At 42.4% G+C, this 20134-nt stretch overlaps 1 long non-coding RNA gene across 3 annotated transcripts in view; it reads right to left on the reverse strand.

Moving 5' to 3' along the window:
* LOC123843815 (uncharacterized) overlaps positions 1-20134 on the reverse strand; it is a 254193-nt gene that overhangs the window by 102949 nt on the left and 131110 nt on the right. For all 3 annotated transcript variants that reach the window (XR_010411541.1, XR_010411543.1, XR_010411542.1), the window contains one exon: positions 9418-9601. This is a non-coding gene — a long non-coding RNA (uncharacterized LOC123843815). The remainder of the gene's footprint in view (positions 1-9417; positions 9602-20134) is intronic.

Raw genomic sequence — 20134 nt, forward strand, 5'->3', positions numbered from 1 at the left:
AAAAAAAAGTATATTAGTACAGTCTGGGGTTGCTTTGCTTATCATCATTCCACCATATGGACAAATTTCTTTTCTACCTCTTTGTGGATAATAGCACTCACATGAAGAGTGATTCCACAGCATATGCATCGTCCTTCTAACAGTGGCTAAAAAGTAAGACGTTTTCTGCATGCTTGACACTATGCTTATCAATTTACATGTATCATCTCGTTGAAACTTTACAACAACCCCGTGAGGTGGTTATCGTTATTACCCCCATTTTGCCTGTGAGAAAATGAGGCATTGAAGTAATGTAACTTGTCCAGGGCCATTCAACTAGTCCTTGGCACATCCAGGAATGCAGCCAAGGTTGAATGAGTCCAGAACAGGAGCTCTTGAATTCCACTCTACACTGCCCCCTGCCTCATTACATCAATTCACAATGTTTTGCTTCTATTTCCATCTACCTCTACCTCTCCCCCTGCTCTCTGAGCTTCCTGAGAGTAGGAACTAAATTTTATTCATCTTTGCCCATCAGGCACAGTAACAGGGTCCCAATAAAGTATACCTCTGTTTTTCCCACTTGAGTTCCAAACTAAATGAGGTATAAGACAAAAGAGTAAGGCCGACATAGATAAAAATATCAGCTTTGTTACTGAGAAAGACCAGGCTGGAGGAGGACCCATGGGCTTCCTGAGTGCCAAACCCCAGAATTAGCCATACTGATCCCCCCAGTCATGGACAGACCCGGGAAAACCATGGGCTTCCCTCTAAATTTAGCACTTGGAGAGCAGACCGTAATGTATGTGGAGAGAGAAAATGGCCTATCCACACCTGGCTGATAGCCCTTATCTCGATATTACCAAGTGGAGATCACCTAGAGTGACTAATGGCAGTCGTTCCACAGAAAAATAGGAAGCCCAGACCAAGGAGGTTCCAACTGCCTCCCCTAACCTCAGTACCTGGAACTCAATGTTCTCGAATTGGTTAGACAGGAGGGTTGTACTGAGGATAAAGAACAGCTTCATAATAAGCTGTGCAATATGACATGTCAGTAATCAGCACTCGGAAAGCAGAGAGTCCAAATCCAGAGCAGATTTAGGGAGAGAACTCAGGTTTCTTAATTCCTAGATCAAGTGTATAGTCCACCTGTTCACAGAGGGATGCCCCCTTTTTAAGCTCAGGTTTTTACTGAGGGTTGCATTGGGCTGGATGGAGGCCAGGACATCCTGGCACATCTTCTGGGTCCTAGGGGTGGGGTACACACAGAAGTCCCAGCAAGCCTGAAGCCATCACTGAGAACGGGAGCCCCATGAGAACCAGAACACTGCCAGCCGGGAGGTAAGCACGCAGGTGACACTCTGTGGTGAGGTGGCAGTGACATGGCCCAGAGCTTTCAGAGAAGGAGAGAAGCAACAGAGCAGACCAAGAGTAGAGAGTCGCACTGGCTACCCAGGATGCTTCTCTTTCCCACTGGAAGACACTGCTCATGCCCAAGACCTCTCTAAGCAGTGGGATGTTTATAGAATCGTAGAATCTGCTCCCTACCATCCCATCCACCCTCTTTCCTTAACCATGTCATTGAATTCATATGTGTCAATATTTTTACTGTGGGCGGGGGAGAGCTGTTGAAACCAGAACCTATAAGTTAGCCAGCCAAAGCAAAATAGCATAGCCATGCACAGAATTTGAGTCTTCTTGGACAGACAGTCTATACTCAAAAAAAGTAATCTTTTGCTTAAATTGTCAAAATTGGCTCTTCTAGCTCTAAATATATTAAATTTTGACTTTCCAAATTGCTCTGGCTCTGTTGACCCAGGGGAGTTGTTCTCTGCTGCCAAATAAGAGGTGGGGAATAAACACAATCTCGAGAACGAAAAGTTGGCACCCTCTCACCATGAACCCAAGTGTTATGGCCTAACCCTTACCACTAGATTTTGTGCAGAGATCTGGGTGAAAGAACCAGCCAAAGCTGTTTTATCAATCAGCTATTTACTTCTGTGGACACTACTTTAGAGATTTATCCTATCCAAATAACACTGAAGGTAACCATGTAATCAGAATCAAATTAAATACCAACAATGCCCCCCCATACACCCCTCATACATTTATCACCCTAATAGTCTAAGCCTGTGCCCCCCAGCATGGTGGTAAAGTGTTCCTGCAAACAACCACATCTTTATCTATTCTGGTGTGTTTTGCACACATAAAATCAGTGGCCAGGAATCAGAGATTTCCCTGGTGGCCCCGACTCTATCACAAATAACCCAGTGAGGATCAGGGAAAACCGGACCAAGGATGACTCAGTAAAACCCATTGTCTACGGAGAGACATCAGAATAGGTCCAAATGGCAGTAACATTTGTGTAGAAGGAGCATGGGTCTATAAAATGTTATCTCTGGAGCTAAGCTGTTCAAACAAAAAGATAAAATCTTGAAATAATGGTTAAATGGATGTAATCTGCTGTGAAAGGTTCCAACCCTGTCTGTGATATCATCCAAGGCCAAGTTAAACCAGGCGCGATGGGAATGATGCTATCTCTGCCTGGTTCTGTCTAGACAAACACAACCACCTAAAAAAGCATTAGGGTCCAGGTCAGTTGTCGACCCAGAGATAATCTCTAAAATCATGGAGGCAACAGCAAAGCTGTTTCTCTGCTCACCTTTCAGCAAGACAATAAATGTCAGAGGCTGCGCTTGTAGCCCCTGGGGTTAAATTTCACATACCTGATAAGTTCAGGTAAATAAAGGTGACTGATGGCATTCTGATTTGGCTTTAAAGAAGGGAGATTAAGTTATTTTCCCAGGACAAACTGCAGAACCCAGAAGTTATTATTTTGAAGGTACAAAGAAAGAATTGATCTAAGGGAAAGTGCTAGGTAATCAAATAACAACATCAGTGCTAGAAACTAATTTAACATTTTCACTTCACCAAACTCGCCACATTGGGTTTCTCTTGCCCCCTGACTAAAGTGCTTTTTGGAGTTACACAGTTATCAGAGTCACTCAACTGCCAGAATAGTTAATCTTGCATCCATTATCCAGATTAACTAGTGGTGTTGGTAAACTTTGGTTTGCGGTCCTTTAAATTAGCTAACAATGGAGTGGAAATCAAAATCACAATGAAAAAATGTCAGAGAAAGTTACCTATTTTCCTCAAGAATATTTACATATAATTATCTATCTTCTGAAATAAAAAGCCTATTTTTGAAATTAAAAAATAAAAATTTATTCTAAAAACCTAGCACCTTAAAATGATACAAAATAATTTATTTTTTTAAAAAAAACTCTTTTAAGATTTACTTATTTATTTGAGAGAGAGAGAGGGAGGGCGCGCACATGAGTTGGGGGAGGGGTAGAGGGAGAGAGAATCTTCAGACTCCCCGCTGAGCACAGAGCCCGACATGGAGCTCAATCTCACAACCCTGAGATCATGACCTGAGCCAAAATCGAGAGTCGGGTGCTTAACCTACTGAGCCACCCAGGTGCCCCAAAATGATACAAAATAATTTCTAAAGGCACTGTCAGTATTATTAAAAATATTAAAATCAATAAAGGTAGTTTAAAAAAGAGAAGCATCAACACTGGATGTTTATGCAGAAAATTAAATAAAGCTCAGTTAACACATTTAAGCTTTAAGGTAAAGTATAGGAGGAACTAATGGGGAGATCCTGGTCTCTGGTACCTCCCTCTTTTCTTACTCCCTCCCATGAAGGACACCTAAAGCACCTCCTAATAGCCAAGGTTAGAAAATTATAATACAGGGGCGCCTGGGTGGCTCAGTTTGTTAAGCAACTGCCTTCGGCTCAGGTCATGATCCTGGAGTCCCGGAATCGAGTCCCGCATCGGACTCCCTGCTCAGCGGGGAGTCTGCTTCTCCTTCTGATCATCCCCCTCTCATGCTCTCTGTCTCCCATTTTCTCTCTCAGATAAAATTAAAAAAAAAAAAAAATCTTAAAAAAAAAAAAAGAAAATTATAATACATTTTATACTTGTTTGTTTTAAAAAGCAAACAAATAGGCCAACACAGACATAGAGACTTTATCACACAAACACGAGAAACGTCCATGACCTGAGGTGGTAAGGCATGACTCATCACTTTTCTCCCTCTAGATGCTCCCTAGATTCATTTCTGCACGATGCAAACTTCTCTGCCATCTCAACCCAAGAGTAAAATTTTAACCCCCTTTCTCGACACCGTGTCCAACAACTAGGTGCTTTTCGGCCTCCTGGCTCCACTGGGAATTGGCTTAAAGGGAGAAATGTGCTGCTCACTGTCTTCTTGGTGATATGGATGAAAAGAGTGAGATTTTAGGGAACTGACGTTATCCTGGGAACCATTTCTTATGTAAACCACCTCACACCTATCAGGGCAATGGCCAGCAACAATCTTGGTGCTCACTTTTATGGGAAACAGAATTTCCTGAGTGTCCCCACTCACAGAAGGGGGAGGCAAGGCTTCTCCTAAACTTTAATTTGCACACCAAAGCTGTTTGTCACTTAAGCATGCTTACCAACCTCATTTCTGGAGAGCAAGATCAATAACATTTCAGCTTTAGCCGACAACCCGGTACCCCATGTCTCTTGACTAATATTATCCACGCAGTGAGTGACCAGTGCCTCTCCTGTCCTCCCTACAAGCTTTCCCAGTCACGGCCCCCCGCCACCTCACCCGACTCCCTCCCAAAGATGGCAGAAGACCAGCTTTTCTTGGTTCCCTTTAACCCCAACGATGTGCAGCACTGGTAGGTCAAAAGGACCAAAGGCGCCTTCTCTAAACTACCAACTGGCACATCCGTTCATCCCCAAACTCCAACTTTGGAATGGTTTGAAGAGGGTACAAGAGAATGGAGGAAATAAAGCCATCTTAAAGCCTGGCCATTGTGACGGCCTCTCCGTCCTTTCACATACGGGACGTTCCGAGGTGTGACGCTCCCCCCGAGACACCATGTCTGTGGGAGTTGGTAGCCAGCCAGTGTGGGAATGAGAAGTGTTTCGAGACCAGCCTCAGTGTGGTTGTCCTGCAGTGACTTCGCACGGAGCCAAAGCATCGCCTTCCCTGACTCCGAACAGATGGCCCCGCTCTCAGCCACACTCGAAACTCCATCCTCCCCCTCCTTCCCTTAACATCCCTCCAGACCGCCACAACCAGATGAAACGCTCCCTCTGCTTGGCCTCCATTGCATTTCCTACTGCTCATGATATTTTAAATATTTAATTCACATTATATAAATGTGTGATCATTTAATGTCCCTATTAAATGGTAAAAAAGAAAGAAGTTTTTTTTTCTTTTCTTTTCCTTTTTTTTTTTTTTTTTTACCTCCACAGCACCTAGTGCTATGCCCTGATCTGATAGGAACACAAGTATTTGTTATACCGAACAGAGACAATACACTTGGCCTTCCACCATCATGGGTATGTTGCTAAGATTAATGTTTCTGTCTATCACTCTAAAATAGTTGAGGGCTGCCTGGGTGGCTCAGTCGGTTGAGCGGCTGCCTTTGGCTCAGGTTGAGATGGTGTAGGCTTGTAGACCCCTTGCAGGCCAGGGTCATTTGAGGACTGCACTGAGGTTAAGGTTGGCCAGGCAGGCCTAGGCCAGGAGGAGAAAATGTTCTCTTCCCCTTACCTCATGTTGCAAGGCCTAAATGCCTGGATCAGCAGGAAGTGGCTCCTGCCTAGCTTAAAGTGTATCTCTCTAAACAGAAGTGTTCTTTCTAAAGACCAAGAACATGTTGTCTCCAAAGGAAGGATGGCTAAGAGAATTCTTTATTCTGCAAGCATAAGCAGGATGTATTTTGTTCTTATTGCATTTCGTGTATATTTCACTTCACAGATGTTGGCTTGATACTTTAAGTATACATTGTTATGTTTATCTGATCTCTGCGAGTATATAGCTATGTGAGAAATAAACGGCAGTATGCAGTTGCAAGTGCTGCCTTTGCTCTGCATCCCCTGTGTCCTGGTGATTTCGTAGACCCTTACCCAGGGACCCCAACGCACTAGACGTTGACAATTGGCGCCCGAACAGGGACCCTGAAGGACGTACAGGAAGGGTGAGTAACTTAATTAAGTACAGGGTGATGGGACAAGAAACTTCTACTCCTTATGTTCGAATGCTGAAGCATTCTCTTGCTGTCTATGGCATTACTGTCGCTTCTAATGATATTGAGCTGTGTTTGAAGGTGGTTCGAGAATGGAATCCTTGGTTTCCAGAGGAGGGAACTTTAGATTTGGATAATTGGCGGCGAGTTCGACATAATGTCGAGAAGGCAATGAGACAGGGAGAAAAAATTCCCGTGCGGTTTTGGTCTATCTGGTCGATTATTTTTACAGTGCTTAAAGCAATGGAGGACGACCGCACGGTCGAAGACTTCCATAAGGAGATGGCTCCTTCTATACAAGACCTCCCTTTAGATACGGATGAGAAAGGGGCGGTAGAAAAAGATACCTTTAAGCTTACACCATCCCGTGAGCCTAGGGAGTGTGGTAATGAAGAACCAAAACCGAAAGTAAAGTCGGATCCCGAGGTGGAGCATGTGTGGAAGGTTTTTCAGCAGGTTATGGCTATGACGGAGGAGTCTAAGAAACCCTCTAGGAAGCCCTCTGCTCCACCTTTGCCATCTGTACCAGCTCTTTCTTCTAAAAATCCTTTCCTTTCTGCTGCTTTAGCTGAGCTTGATGCGCTAGAGGATAGCGATGATGAGGCTGGCGCAGGTAATTCTGTCTTTGCTTTTCCTGTTATCAGGCCTCCCCCAGTCCAGGGGGTGGCACAAGCACCATATTATGGCGGAATAGGTATAGAAGATATTGGTCGCTTGAAAAAGGCAGTGTCTTTATATGGACCTCAATCACATTATGTTAAGGAGCTAGTTAATGGTCTAGCTCGACATTCTAACAATTTTTCTCCTGAGGACTGGAGGGTCCTCTGTCGGGCTCTTTTAAAGGAGCCTGAATATCTGCAGTGACAGATGTGGTTTTCTGAACTTTGTATGTATGTACATGTGGTAATAGATACATATTCTCAATTTATATGGGCCACAGCACAAAGTGGCGAAACTGCACAACATGTTATCACCCATCTCTTAGAAACTTTTGCTGTGATGGGTTTACCATCTATTGTTAAAACAGATAATGGACCTGCATATAGCAGTAAAAAATTTCAAACTTTCTGTAAACAATATGGTATAATGCACAAAACAGGCATTGAGTATAATCCTCAAGGGCAAGCTATTGTAGAACGTGCACATAATACCTTAAAGTTACAAATTAAAAAATTAAAAAGGAGGAAAAAGGATCATATCTTAGCATTCACTCAATCAAATGCACGTTCCATTTTGCAACAAGCTCTGTTCACATTAAATTTCTTGAATCTTCCGCAGGGAGATATCCTTTCCCGAGCAGAAAAGCAGTTCATAGAGGGAGAGGTTGCTCCCCCTCCATTAAATGAACATATGGCTTAAACCGACTGCAGATGCAGAATGGCAACCGGGGCTATTGCTTTGTAGAGGGAAGGGTTATGCTTATGTCTCCACAGAGGATGGACGGACCTGTTCCTGGCTCCCCGCGCGATGGATCCGGTCGAGGGCCAATTCGAACGGCACCGTATCCCACCAGGCGACGGATGGGGAATCCAGACCAAGATGAACTTCCGTTACAGGCCATGGCACATCTGAATTTGGGAGGACGACGTCGCCGTCGGCAGATATTTGCTACTGCTTTGCCGACTTGGGGGCAAATTAAAAAGCTTAGTGGGGAAGGGCAAAAAATCCTGCAGCGAACGGGGAAGGCTTGTACGCCTGAAAATTTATTTTTGGCTATGTGTGCCTTGCTTACTGTATCAGATGCCGCTACGTTGGCCAATTTGCTTCTTAAGCAACTTGAGGGACTAGATTCAAAAGGTATTATTCAGAGTTTGGGGCATACTGCCGGAGGAATGGGATTTGTATTGTTGATTGTTATCTTGTGCTTTATGCTGTTGCATTTTTGCTATCTAAAGCCTTCCCAGAATTCTATGGCCATCCTTTGGAGGGCACTTTTATTAAAACAAAAGAAAAAAGAAGGAATTGAGATGGTGTAGGCTTGTAGACCCCTTGCAGGCCAGGGTCATTTGAGGACTGCACTGAGGTTAAGGTCGGCCAGGCAGGCCTAGGCCAGGAGGAGAAAATGTTCTCTTCCCCTTACCTCATGTTGCAAGGCCTAAATGCCTGGATCAGCAGGAAGTGGCTCTTGCCTAGCTTAAAGTGTATCTCTCTAAACAGAAGTGTTCTTTCTAAAGACCAAGAACATGTTGTCTCCAAAGGAAGGATGGCTAAGAGAATTCTTTATTCTGCAAGCATAAGCAGGATGTATTTTGTTCTTATTGCATTTCGTGTATATTTCACTTCACAGATGTTGGCTTGATACTTTAAGTATACATTGTTATGTTTATCTGATCTCTGCGAGTATATAGCTATGTGAAAAATAAACGGCAGTATGCAGTTGCAAGTGCTGCCTTTGCTCTGCATCCCCTGTGTCCTGGTGATTTCGTAGACCCTTACCCAGGGACCCCAACGCACTAGACGTTGACATCAGGTCATGATCCTGCGGTCCTGGGATCGAGCCCCACATCCGGCTCCCTGCTCAGCGGAGAGCCTGCTTCTCCCTCTCCCTCTGCCTGCCACTCTGCCTACTTGTGCTCTATCTTCCTGTCAAATGAATAAATAAAATCTTTAAAAATAAATAAATAAATAAAATATTTGAAAGCCTCAAAAAAGGATATTCTAATAGAACCCAGTGTAAAAATTATGAGTTAGGATTCAATTTGAGCTTTTATGCATTTTTTTTTCCTAAAGGAAGGATTATTTAGACCAAAAACCTAGCACTTAAGGACTTCCTTACATAGGCCACTAGATGTAGGCAGAAATACGTAATATGACAAGGCAATATTTAAATTATTAGTAACAATTAGCCATGGGAGAACAGAGTGATTTTCTTTCCCTGCCACTGAAATGTACATGCTGTCCTTCTAGAGGGTGATTATGTACCACGCCATTGAAATCCAACTGCCCCACCTCAAAAATTCAGTGTTTTATGATATGGAGGCTGCTCACCAGTATCTTAAATTTCTCCCTCTTTCTCATCCTAAGAACTTCCCTGTCATTTTCATCAGGCTTTTGTTCCAGGGACTCATCTGGCCCAGCTCTGCAGACAGGTGCAGCCAGCAAGCTCGCCAAACGGCAGGAGCCAGATCCTGGAAATTCGAGTTAGAGAATGACACACAAACCCATCATACCCAGGCTGACTGCGGTTATCAGAATCACTGAGTTGCCAAAATAGTTCGTTTTGCATTCATTATCCAGATTAACTAGTGATGTTGACGAACCTTGGTTTGCAATCCATTAGTTCGCTAGAAGATGCAAAGCCAAAATAGCAAATGATAAATGTCAGAGAGAGTTACCTGTTTTCCTCAAAAACAAAGAGCTATAGGCACTTCAGCAAGTGATTCCAGTGAGGGTGACAGAGAAATGAGTGGCAGAATCGTGCTTCTTCTGTCATCAGCTTCCGATGTCTTCGCCTCTCCCATCAGGGCATTCCATCCACCCTTCCTCGGCCCAAGACGGAGTGTGATGGTGCCTCCATGTCTGCCCAGAGATGACATGTGGTGTAGTTAAAAGCATACCAGATCTGCATTCAAATCCCTCTCCAGCACACTGACTCTATAAGGATATTGATACTTATTTTTTTTAGTTGAGTAATATATGAATACATGCTCATTTTAAGCAACCCAAACAACACAGAACAATATTAGGAAAAGAGTGAGTCCACCTTTATTCCCATCGATCTCATGCTCCTCTCCAGAGACATATTCCCAGTGGAACATTATTTTTCTTTAGAGAGGGAGGGGGGAGGGGCAGAGGGCGAGGGAGAGAGAATCTTAAGCAGGTTCCACACCCAGCGGGGAGCCCGATGCGGGCCTTGATCTCACAACCCTGAGATCATGACCTGAGCCAAAATCAAGACTCGGGTGCTTGACTGAATGAGCCACCCAGGCACCCCTCCCAGTGGAACTTTTGGTGCATGTCCATCCAGATCTTTTCCTGTATGTGTACATATACACATTTATATAACCATTATATATATAAGTAAAACCTATGATCTATTTATCTATCAAATCATTTTGTAAATACTCCTCAGTGGTTTCCTGTAATTCCCCAACAACATGCTTTAGAGTTCCCTGTTTGTGGGAACTGTATGTATTTCCAGTATTTATGTATTCCCTCAGTAAGTTATTTAACCTCTGGGCTTCAGTTCAGGGCTCTTCTTTGTAAGACGAGGATATTATACGACACCACTTTCACAGGCTTACAGAGTGTGTAAGAAAGAAGCCATACACAGAGCAGGGACTCACGGATTCCATCCCGGTGAGCACTACCTGAAATCCACATCCTTATTTGTTGTTTATGTATTTATTTTCTGTCTTCAACCCCACTGGCAAATATTAGCCTTGAAGGCGGGGTCTGTGTCTTTTTAGTGCTGTGTCACCAGGGCCTAGACCAGATTTGGTGTATAGTATGAGCACAATACATGCTTGCTAGCTGGCTAGCTAGCTAGCTTCTCAGCTGTACTCATCGGTACTGGTCCAGCCCCAAACTGCAGGCTGAGCAGCTGAGCAGGAATCCCCAGGTGATGGGGCTTTGCTAGCCTACTGACAGCATGTAGGTGGTCAGCCCAGGGTTGCCTGTCGGGAAAGAGTACATAGCCAAAGACAGAGGCAGATGGAGCAGGTCAGGCAAACATACTATGAGACACCAAAGAGATGGGGCATGAGCATGAAGGTGATGTCAGAGCATGGGGCTGAAAGGGGATGCCTAACAATGAGACTCCAGCTGAGCTGGCTGATTGTTTTCCACCCCATGGGTGGGAAAGGCCTAGGCCACAGATATAAGCAGGGTCAAAATTGGAAGCACTCTGCCAGGGAGCTCCCCCTCTCATCTTTAGGAGGTAGTACCTGGTTCAGGAGGTACCTGCTACCAGGTACCAGGTAGCAGGAGAGCTGCCTGTGGAGGGAGTCCAGAGTCCTGCATGTCAGAACTGAAAGGGGTGCTGGCAATATCTAGTTCTACTAAAATGACAGTTCCTGGGCCCCCCTCACAGAATTTCTGAAGTCTGATTCTGTAGGCCTAGGGATGTGGTCTGATCTCTTGGATATACAGGTGAAGAAAAGATCCAAGCGATGCGCACACACACTAGGAGTTGGCAAAGCCAGTGCATCTGACATAGTGAGGGAATCCAGGGGGGTTGCTCAGCAGGAGGCTCTAGGAGGCAGCAGGAAGCCAGGAATGCTGTGTCTCATTCACTCTCTCTGATGCAAGATGGCAGAGCACCCAACAGGGCAAAGGTTCTCCAAGTCTGGACCCCAGACAGGCAGCATCAGAACACCCTAGAATTTGTTAAAAAAGCAAAGCCTTAGACCCCACCCCGGATCTACTGAATCACAAGTTCTAAAAGTGGGATCCTGCAATCTGGCTTAACAGATCCTCCAGGTGATTCTCATGCACAATCAGTGTTTGAGAACCTTGCAACAGGGGATAATCAGGTAACCATTTGTATTGCCTCTTGGAAAAGTTCAACTTGCTTCTGGATATTGGTATACCTAGTGTTCTGGAAACTCACTGGCAACCGCCCTGCCAATATACTGTCAAGATCATACCCAGGAGAATTTGAGAAAAGTGGAGTCATTTCTATCCAGAGTAACTGATCAGTTTCAACAATGTCCAGAAATCCATTACCTACTGGGACTTGATGATAAAGTGTGTCAACTCCAGCTGAGCTGCCACCGATGGGAACTGCTGTGAAACACAACTGCCATCATCATCATGGCTACAGCCACCACCATCACCGTCATGGCCACAGCCACCACCATCACCATCATCCCCACAGCCACCACCATCATCATCATGGCCACAGCCACCACCATCACCATCATCCCCACAGCCACCACCATCACCATCATCCCCACAGCCACCACCATCATCATCATGGCCACAGCCACCACCATCACCATCATCCCCACAGCCACCACCATCATCATCATGGCCACAGCCACCACCATCACCATCATCCCCACAGCCACCACCATCACCATCATCCCCACAGCCACCACCATCACCATCATGGCCACAGCCACCACCATCACCATCATCCCCACAGCCACCACCATCATCATTATGGCCAACACTTACATATTGTTCACTATATATTTGGCACTATTACTAGAACTTTGTAAATAGTTATCTACTTAATCTTCACAAACACAAATCGTACAGTTGGTACTATATTTATATTCTCCCATTTTATAGACCAGAAAACTGAGGCAAAGAGAGATGAAGTGACCTGCCAATAATCCCACTGATCATAAGGGTCAGAGCAAGGTTTTAAACCTAAGTATGTGGCCTCCTGAACCTCCCCTCCTTAACTCTGTGCAAGACAGGCAGCTTAGGTGGCCAAGAGCACTCATCTGGAGACAGGTCACCTGGATTTGCATCTGGTGCTGCCACTTACTAGTAGCAATTGCCTATTAACTGGTCTCCTGGCTTCTAGTCTCACCCTCTCCTAGAAATCCATTCTAAAATAATTATCTTTCATATGCAAATATATTTCCATCACTATCCTCTTTAAAATTCTTCCATTTTTTTTCTCTTCCTATAAGATAAAATCTAAGCATACTATGTCACTCACAAAGAAGTTTCCATGTGCTCATCCTGCTTCATCTTCTACAGTTCTTCCCTCGTGCACTGAGCCATGGCCATGCCAAACAGCTTACTGCTGCTCCCTGATTAAGCCAGCCTGTATTTCCTTGACTGGAATTTCCTACCATCCAACCCTTCCCTCACTTGGAAAATTCCTACTTCCTTTCAGTTTTGGGTAACTACTGCTTTCTTTGGGGAAGTCTTCCCTGGGTAACCCCTGTACAAGCCTAAGGCATCCTTTTCTTTCTGCTTCCATTGGCAAAATCTCCATTAGCCTGGCCCTTGGAACTGCCTGCCTGTCTCTCCTGGGGCCTGTGAATTTGGGGGAGCAGAAACTGTCATTTTATCTCTGCCATAGCCCCAGTGCATATCATAGATGCAAATAAATATTGGTTAAATAAGTGGATGGAATAAATGGGGGACAGGTGAGCCCTTCACTCCAGGGAAGGCAAGAGACAAGGTTCAAAATTACTACAGACAGAACTGAAGTAACAACAAAGTCACAATACTTGGAATGAGATAATGCTCCAGGAATCCAACATATAAACAATGCAGCACCCTAAGCACACAGCTGAACTTGATATGCATCATTTCCTGACATGACATCATTGAGATATCTTCAACTGGGCATCCAGTCCTGGAGTCATTTACTGAAAAATGTCTTTACCTATCCAAAGATTTCTTGGCACTCTCCATGACACAGATTTCTGAAAGTCCCAAGAGGATTCTCTCCTCGTGGCTCTTGAAACGGGTTCTCTTAGTGGAGACTTAGCTCGCAGCTGCATGGCTGTGAAGAACCCCCGCTGAGGATGGCCACCCAGAAAGGCCACATGAGGGCAATGGATGGTGTCAAAGAAAAAATCTGAAACTGTCCGAAGACATGAAAATCTGGAGTTAAGACTTTAACCCTCAAACATCATGTCTTAACAAACCAAAAGAAGACTTTCTCTTTAACCTAAATTTTCCTTTTGTGAACAATAAAATGACATTACCCAAAATATATCTGAAGTTTCATTATAGTGGTTTGCATAGTTTAATGGTGCATCTAACAGTGCTTTGTTCAATCGGCTTATCACTGATTTTTATATATTAATATGCCACTAGTATTGATATATTCTAAAAGAATTTGTCATAATCTATATGATGTCATAACACATATAAAATATATATACATGTACAATATATGTAAATATATAAACATGTATGTGTGTATGTATATATACATATATCAGGAATGAGTAAAATGGCCCTTACACTGGAAAAACAAACCCTCATGGCATACTCCTTTAATAAAAACCTTCCAATATGAAAAAGCTCCCCAGTCTTTGAAAAGTAACAGCCAGTTCAAAGCTGTTTCTGGGGTAAAATTCCCCAGATTTTAGTTTTCAATCATTGTTTAAAGAGTGCCAGATGATAATGGAGAAAAGCACTCCCAAAGGAATGATCTAGGACCTTTGGGCACATTGCTGGAAAGTCTAAAAGAAGCTAAGTATTGAAATGTAGCACAACCATAATTCTAAATATAAGGTAAAACTCCGTATCCTTACAGTTTGAAAGCAGCCATGGTATCGAAAAACACATTGCACTCCAGCTCTCGATGGTCCTTTTCAGGACACATGGCTCCAGTCCTTCATGGGCTTGCACTTTGTTTGGTGAGATATACGTACACACACACACACACACACACACACTTAGATTTAGAAGGCAGCTTATCCTACATATAATAGAATTGGTACAAACCAAAAAATCCTTCAAGAATCCAGAGTAGGAAGAGATCAAATACTGATGCAGAAGATTCTGTGGAAGAAGTATAAAAGAAGTACAGTGTGGAAAAGAGAGGGACATGACAGGAAAATCTGTGGAGGGCAAAGATACAGCAGGGACAACCCCATATGCTCCCACCTTAGGGACTTTGCATGTGCTGTTCCCTCTGCCTGGAATGCTTCCCCCTAGACATGCAAGTGGCTCCCCCCCTCACTTCCTTCAGGTCTTTACTTAAAAACCGCCCTCTCGGTGGGGGCTTCCCTGCCTACCTTATCTAAAATTTCAACCCTTGCCACCCCCTAAAGTTTCATATTGCCTTTTCCTGCTTTAGATGTTCTCTTTAGTACTTCTCACTATCCAATCTTTATTTTAATTATTTTTCTTATTTGATGTTCCTTCCACTAGAATGTAAACTCTACAAAGCAGGGAATTTTGTCTGCTTTGTTTACAATTTGATTCCCAGCCCCTAGAACAGTGCCTGGCACAGAGTAAGTACTAAGTAAATACTTGTTGAATAAATAAATAAGTCATATGGAGGAGAAAGTAGTTGATGAATGGGCTATTATTAAAATATCAAATTGACAAAAAGAAATTTTACATGAAAGAATCAAGTTCATGAATTTGGGCAGATGGTTTGGAGACAATTGGGGAGAACCTGGAATGTCCTGCCAAGGACTCATAAATAAAAGGCTTCTGGGAGAATTTGAGGGGTCATCTGGTCCACTTCTGTCATTTCTAGGCAGCCCTACCCATAAGTCATCCCAGACAAAATGAGCTATTCAGCTTTCTATTTACACAAGGTTCATTGCATATTCCTTAGAGGCTGGAGCAAACATCACAGAGCTCAGATTTACTGCCTGGTTGTTCCATTTTCAACCTCAGTGGGGGATATTTATGTCTTTGCAAAGCTGAGCCACTGAATTTCCTCTCAATGTTTCAGAAGATTGGGCCTGGTTATAACTTCCATTCACTCTAATGGAAAAACTGGAAAGGAAAGGGTGGTTTCGTGTGAACATGAATTTTTTCCCATTCTAAAGTTCCTAAAACCTACATGGGGCCCCTGGCTCGTTGGCACTTACCACTATGGTTGTGCTTACCAACAGAGAAATTGTTAAACACTTGAAGCCTTGGGTGACCTTGTATTCATTACCTGTTGGTATGCTCTAGGCAGGCTCCCAAACTCCACCTGCATCCATTTCCAACACCTCTCACCCATCCAGATGAGAAGAAAAGGTACAAGACGACATGGGACATGATAAACATTGAGTTTTCTCCATGGAGGGGAATTGGATTGTCACTTGCTTCCACTCTACACTCCACACTGCACTTGTGTATACAGGGCATTCACAGGTGCGGATGTCCATTGGCAATGTAAGTCCTTACCTGCTTCCCAACAGGGAGCATGTGATATAATAAGGTAAACCAAACAAAATGACATGAGAAAGAAGTAGAGGATGGAGCAGAAACAGGGAGGCTTCGAGTCAACCACAAGCTGCACAAAGTACGCATTCAATATCTACTAGCCAAATTAAATTATCTGCTGTAAGCTGAACTTGTTTTTCAGGAACATTTACTCCCACTTAATTGGTTGAAATGGGTCTTAACTGACAATAAGCTATTGCACCAACTAGCAAAAACACACTCCTGGATGTGTGCTCTGATTGATGAGATGAAAAAACAACCCTAATTAACATTTGAAATTCTTCCGTGAAATATTCAACAAACTGTAATAAACACAATGAAAATAATTCAAATCTCTACAAGCTTATACGACCTCTTTTTTTTTTTCGACCCCCTCTTTTAAACCAGGCAGGGAGATAATAACTTTCTATTTTTTTAAATTAGTTTTCTTGCATTTTTCACTCCATATCTGATATCTAGCATTTGCTTTTCCAATGCAAATATTACACAGCTCATACTGATTTTAGACCAGGAAAGGCATAGGTAGTATTCACCAATTTGGGAAAAAAAAACCCGAAAACATCTGTAGAGGTAAAAAGGACAGTGTAGCACTGTCACTGAGCTTCTGTGTTATTGTGAATCTACACTCCGGGTTTCCCTGTATCATTTCACAGGTGAGGGCACTAATCATCAACGGGCCCATAGCTTCCATTTTTAAAGTCAGGCTTGTCAATAAAGTGGTGGTATGTTGTACAGAACCTACAGTGCCTCTTCCTATTTTGAAAAAGTGACTTGTGTCTCTGGAATGTGAAGTACTGATTTCAAAGAAAGGATTTAAAATAAAGAAAAGATTTCACTCTTCTTTTACTTTTGTCCTTCGATATATTTTTATTAATCAGTTTGCCATTACACTTTGCCTACACAATCAAAAGGTATAGGTTTTGTGGACAAATATTGAAAAATACTCATTGTCCTGGGCCCATAATTTCTAACTTGATAGTGTTAAGACTTTTCTGGAAGGAGAAGGGAGAAAATGAGTATTTATCGAACAGCTTCTCTGTGTCTTCTTTTCGTGTGTTGGATGTTTTATATGTCAACTCATTTCAGTGTAGGTATAATATCCTTATTTCACCTCCAAGGAAACTGAGACTTAGTAACTGGCCCATGGTCACACTGCTAGAATTAGCAGAGCCAGAATCAAATCCAGGTCTGTCAAATTCCAAGGCCTGGGCTCTTGTCCAGGTGGGGCAGGAGACAGGACTATGCATCAACTGGAAGGAGCTTCAGAGACTGCCTAATCTAGCACAGCAACCCCCCCCCCCCCCATTTGCTCACAACTCTGCAAATACACACATTTCAGAGACCAGAACACTGAAAGTCAGATCATGTAAATGCTCTGCCAAGCCACAAGTTATGCAAATGGTGAATGTGCTTATGCAAAGCAATATCTAATAATTGTAAAGATGTAAAATTATTTCTCTTTACATTCCCCCATCTCTTTTTAAAGGCAACTTCACTGAGATAAAATTCATATTCAGAAAATTTCATCTATTTAAAGTATACAAATCAATGAGTTTTGACAGATGTATACACTCCTGAAACCACCTTGACAATCAAGATATAAAATGTTTCCACCCGCCCCAAAAGATTCCTTGTGTTCTTCTCCTCTTTCCTCTACCCACAGCCCAAAGCAAAAACTGACCTGCTTTGGTTGCTTTTGATCAGTTTCCACTTCCTGGATTTTTATATCTTTGGATTCACACAGTATGTTCCCTTTTGTGTCTGAATTCTCTCCCTTAGCATAACAATTTTGAGATTCATCCATGTTGTTTTGGGTATTAGTAATTTGTTCCTTTGTATTGCTGGGTAGTAAGTAAGTACTCCATCATATGGATGTGCCACATTTTGTTTTTCCATTACCTGTTGATGGACATTTGGGTGATGTCTCTTTTAGCTATCATGAATAAAGCTCTTTTAGCTATCATTAATAAAGTTGCTGTGAACATATGTGTACAAACCTTCATGCTATCATCTGTTTTCATTTTTCTTGAGTACCTACCTCACAGCAGGGTGGCGAGCCCATATATTAGGTGCACGTTTAACTTTTTAAGAAACTGACAGTCTTCCAAAGTAGTTACACTATTTCACATTCCCACAAGCAATGTCTTATTCCAGTTTCTCCACATCCTCACCCACACTTAGTCAAAATGCCCAGTCTTTTTAATTTCAGCCATTTTGGTAGGTGTATCTTGATTTTCATTTGCATTTCCCAGATGACCAATGATGTTGAACATCCTCTCATGTGCTTATTAAACACCATAATATCTTCTTTTATGAAGTACCTGTCCAATTCTTTTACTCATTTTAATAGAGTTGTGTGCCTATCATAGCACTTAAATGTTCTCTCTATGTTCTGTACATGAATTCTTTTAAGATAGATGTTGTGGTAGCTTTCGAGCTATGTCCACAGATTCTTGGATATTCCTTCCCTCAAGAGATGAAACTTAGTTCAACTCCCCCTGAATGTGGGCTGTATTTGGGGTCTCACTTCTAGTGAATAGAATATGACAGTTAGGAGATATCCCTTCAGAGAATAGGTCATAAAAAGACTGCTGTTTCCAGTGCACTCTCTCACTATTTCTTCTGAGCTACTCACTTGAGAAAAACCTAGCTGCCATACCATGAAGACAGGCAGGCAACCTATGGAGAAGCTCATGTGACTAGGAACTGAGATATGCTAGTGGATCTTCTGCCAACAGCCACATAAATGGGCTTGGAAGTGACTCTTCCCCCAGACAAGCCTTGAGATGACTATACCCCCAACCACCAGCTTACCAGATTCTTGGCCCTAGGAAAATGTGACATAATAAGTGTTTGTTGTTTAAAGTTGCTAAGTTTGGGGTTGATTTGTTATGTGGCAATAGATAACCAACATATATGCATTGTAAAAAATGTTCTCCCATTCTATGGCTTGTCTTTTCATTTTCCTAAGGGTGTCATTTGAAGAGCAAAGGCTTTTCACTGAATAGTCCAATTTATCAGGTTTTTATAATAGTCAAGATTTTTGTGTCTATCTAAGGACCTACCTCAAGGCCACAAAGATTTTCTTTCCTATGTTTTCTTCTAGAATTTTTATCATTTCTGTTCTTAGGCTTAAGAACCATTTTGTATAGGGTGTGAGGTAAGGATCAATTTATTTTTTCCTTACAAATATACAACTTCCCCCATTCAAGTATATAATTTTGGTCATTTCAGGTTATTTGCATTTTCATATGCATTTTAGAATCAGCTTCTCAATTTCTACCAAAATAAGCTCCTGAGATTTTGATTGGAAATGCATTGAATCTATAGATCAGTCTAGGGGGAACTGAACACTTAACAATTTTGCATCTTGGTTGTATATTTTTTATAAGATCATCAAGTTTAGGAGATATTACTAGTATGGAACATCAAAGTTAAAGGAGATTTCCTGTTGTGTAATTATTTGCCATTTTCCCAATTTAGTTTTATGAATTTTAGATTCAAGTCTAAACTCCACAACTTGGGTATGCCTCAGTTTCCTAATCTATAAAGTGGAAAAGAAGGATACTTACCTCTGAGGACTGCAACTGAAGGGATAGTGTGGGAGAGAAGAATTCAAGAAGTAAAGTCCTATTTGACTCTAAGAATTTGTGTGGGATAAATGTATCCCTAAAATAATTTTGGAAAAGAATTCTTTAAGAATGCATCTTAGCTAGTAGATTTGTTTTGTTTTGATTTCATTTTCTGTTGATCTACAAATGGGTTATGCAAGCAGCTAATAATTTGTACAAACTTGATAAGGAGCTGGCTTTGTTTCATTCATTATTCAATAAATATTTACTATGTACCAGGCCTGAGTTAGGCACTGGGTATGAGGGGTGTGTGTGTGTGTGTGTGTGTGTGTGTGTATTCTTGGTGTGCATAATATACCTACAATTATGAATTTGTCTATCTGCATCTGTATGTAAACTTAAATGAAAACTACTATAATTGCTCTTATCCTTCTCCCTGTTATTTTTTGAGCTAAGACAGAAACTATGTATCACTGATTATTTCAACCAGTTCTCAGTTTATTTTGTCCCTGATATTGTTGCAAAAACATAATTTATCTGGCCTTTGCCCTGAAGTTTGAAGAAAGAGGGGATGGAAACTGAAGTTAGAGGAAATGCTAGCCTGAGGATCTCACCCTATCACAGGCTAAGGGTAAGGGCATCCCACATTACAGGGAAAACACAATAG

This window comes from Mirounga angustirostris, unplaced genomic scaffold (assembly GCF_029215605.1).
Source record: "Mirounga angustirostris isolate CCGP_5_RB_7025 unplaced genomic scaffold, mMirAng1.0.hap1 SCAF_5, whole genome shotgun sequence".
NCBI classification, from domain to species: domain Eukaryota; kingdom Metazoa; phylum Chordata; class Mammalia; order Carnivora; family Phocidae; genus Mirounga; species Mirounga angustirostris.